Genomic DNA, 3,287 nt, shown 5'->3' with positions numbered 1-3,287 from the left:
TAACATTAAAGAAAACTAATTTGAAGTGTTATTATTTGTAATTGGTATTGTTTTCTAGCAAAAATTGAATAGCAAAAAAGACCATAATAAATGTATAATTGTTTTCTATATATACATTACATGAGTTAATTTTCTTTTATTTGAGGGAAACGCATGCCCTACAATGCTCAGGGGCCACACCTGGTAGTGCTCAGGAGCCCACATCTGATGTTGGGATTTGAATCATTGTTGCAGCCAAAGCCTCATACTAAGCAGGTGCCTTAACTTTTGTAATTTCTTTTCAGCCTGGAATTAATTTTCTTAATTTTAACATAATTTGACTTTAGATGGTTTTAATGTGAAATTAAAGCTAGATCATTTGTTTATTTAAAAATATTAAATAACTTGAATATTCTAGAAAATATTTTAAAGCAAACTATTAAAATAATTAAAATTTTTTATTTTTTCACTTTATGCATAATCTGTAACATCTCCATTGTGAGACTTGCTGTTACTGTTTTTGACAATGGAGATGTTACTGGTGCCCGCTCGAATAAATCAATGAGCAATGTGATGACAGTGATACAGTGATACAGTGATGCATAATCTGAAAAATATTGAAATATTAGGTACTACAAGTAGAACTATATTTTCTTTCTTTATGCGGGGGGAGAATTTGTGACTGAATCCAAGTCTTCATACACAGATGGCATGTGCTCTACATCTCTAGGCTCCAATTATATAGTTTTTTTAGTTCTTCAGTTTTCACTAATAACAAAACAAAGTATTTGAAATAATAAGTATAATAATAACACAATGGTTATGTTGAAAAGATTTTTACCCAGCCCTGGGGTTAATTCCCACCATCATAAAGAACATAGAACAAAATCTCAAGTATCTTCATTATTAGAGCTAGCCATAGCATTTCCTGCCTGGACTAGTGCAGTATTGCCAGAGCTTCCATTGACAAAAACAAGAGCAACTCAAGGAGCTTTGGTTAGCAAGGATTAGACTCCCAGGCACAGAACAGGGAAGAGAAGGGTGGAAAATAGATGGAGGTAGAGGGGCGTGGGTGGATGTGGACCAAAACAGAATTACCTTACATGTATTTCCTGTTTAGTTAGCTTGTGGGCCAGTGGAAACTGTCATATAGAATACTTCTAGAATACTTGCTCAGGGTTACTTTCATTCTCTTATTTTTTTGGTTTCTTTGTTTGTTTGGGGGCCATACCTGGCAGTACTCAGGAGTAAGTCATGGCTTTGCACTTAGAAACCACTCCTGGAAGGGCTCAGAGGACCATATGGGATACCAGGGATCAAACCCATATCAGTCACTTGCATGGCAAATGGTCTACCTGCTGTACTCTGTCTCTGGCCCTGCCATCTTCTATTTCATGTTTCCATAGAAACCTTTCTCTTATCACAGAAGAATTAAACATTTTGGTTAGGTACCACTTTAATTACTCCAAATTACAGCTGTAGACTTGAATTTATAGCAGAGTTAACACAAAGGACTTCCAAAACTCTGAGCCTAGGACTGAGGGTAGAATGGTTTTAATCATTATTTCTCTTATACTAGAATAAAAGCATAAACTGCACTTTTCAGAATGTGGAAATAAAATAAAGCCATGGGCTGGAGAAATAGCACAGCAGGTAGGGTGTTTGCCTTGCACTCGGCCGACCCTTGTTCGATTCCCAGCATCCCATATGGTCCCCTGAGCACCACCAGGGGTAATTCCTGAGTGCAGAGCCATGAGTAACCCCTGTGCATCGCTGGGTGTGACCCAAAAATCAAAAACATTAAAAATTTAAAAATTAAAAATAAAATAAAATAAAGCCATTTCAGAAACAATAGTATGCTGATTTAAGAAACAGTAGTGACCTGATTTAATTATGCAAACTTGCTAAACGAGAATTTCTTAAGACTTTCTAGAAGTGTGCCTTGCACACCTGAAAGTATTTGCTGTATCTTTTATGTGTGGAAATCAGGGAAAAGAATATTGCCTAGCTCAGACGAGCCTCACCCATGAAGGAACTGGCAGAGGAACACAGGTATGCGGGACCCGTGGCTGAGATCTCCAAGCCTGCTCAGATCGGGACTGAGTCTCCTCCACCATGATCCCCAGTTTTCCAGTAGCAAGGCAGTTACACCCACAAACTGCCTCCAGCGCCATGTAATCTCATCAACAGCCAAGATCCAGAGACTATAAAACAAAGCTTCCGGAAGAGAGCGACACAGTATTTCCTGGAGCACACAGACGCATTTGCAGCCACATGACCTCTTATGCTCTAGCCCGCTGATGTACCTAAAGTAGCACATATGTGTTTGGTTTTAACATACTTGCTTGTATTCTCTTATATACGGGCTTAAATGACCCCAGAGTGAAATACAACACCATCACACACTTCCTCTTATTGTGGTGAGATGATGCTCACTGGTTGGGTGGGTGTTTGAATATTATCTGTAATGAACAATTGTGAACTACTTTATGAAAATAAAATGTATAAAAATCGCAAAAAAAAAGAATATTGCCTAACCAACCACAATCAAATGAACATTCTTTTCTATTCAAATGATATTCTTTATCTCATAAGGAAAATAAAATTATTATTTATTGTCTCTACCAAGTGATTTGTAAGTATTTATTTTTATTGAGTGTGTACCAAGTAAGTTAATATTTGTCTACAGAGTATCTCCTGATGTAGGGAGCCATTTTACAAGCCCGGCTCTTATCCTCTTATCAAGCGGAGGCTTACTTGGGATTCCTGTAACAAGGTCACCACTGCTGACCTTACTGATCTTATCAGTTCACCATTCCCCTCTCACTAGCCAATGCCCATGCCTGATCTGCATTTTACTGTTGTTCCTATGGGTGTCCAAGCATGCATACCACCCCCTCCCACCAAGAGGTATAAGTATTGTAACTGCTGTGAATAAACTCTCTCTTTCTCTCCTCCTCCTTCTGGCTCTCCGCCTCTTCATTCGGTTGTGTCCCCTCCTTAGCCCCGCGAAGGGTCCTCCCTGCGGGACAGAATGGGACCCCACATCCTGAGAGAGAAAAAAATTAAGTTAGTTAGACTGGCAGGTCATACGGACTTTGGCCAAAACCATTGTTTGGGATTGATTGTTAGCATGCTGGCAAATAATAAGCTATTAGACAGAGACCAAAGAGAAATAAGAGGTGGAAGATTCAGGATTACAGAGATGAAGAGATAAGCCATGAGACAAATTCAGAGACAGGAATAGAATGGTACCAAGTTGTGTTTCCTACAGTTGAGATCCCCTGATAGTCTTATTTCACATGAAT

This window comes from Sorex araneus, chromosome 3 (assembly GCF_027595985.1).
Source record: "Sorex araneus isolate mSorAra2 chromosome 3, mSorAra2.pri, whole genome shotgun sequence".
Taxonomy (NCBI): domain Eukaryota; kingdom Metazoa; phylum Chordata; class Mammalia; order Eulipotyphla; family Soricidae; genus Sorex; species Sorex araneus.
The sequence above is the reverse complement of the archived record's forward strand: the minus strand, read 5'-3'. Positions refer to the sequence as shown.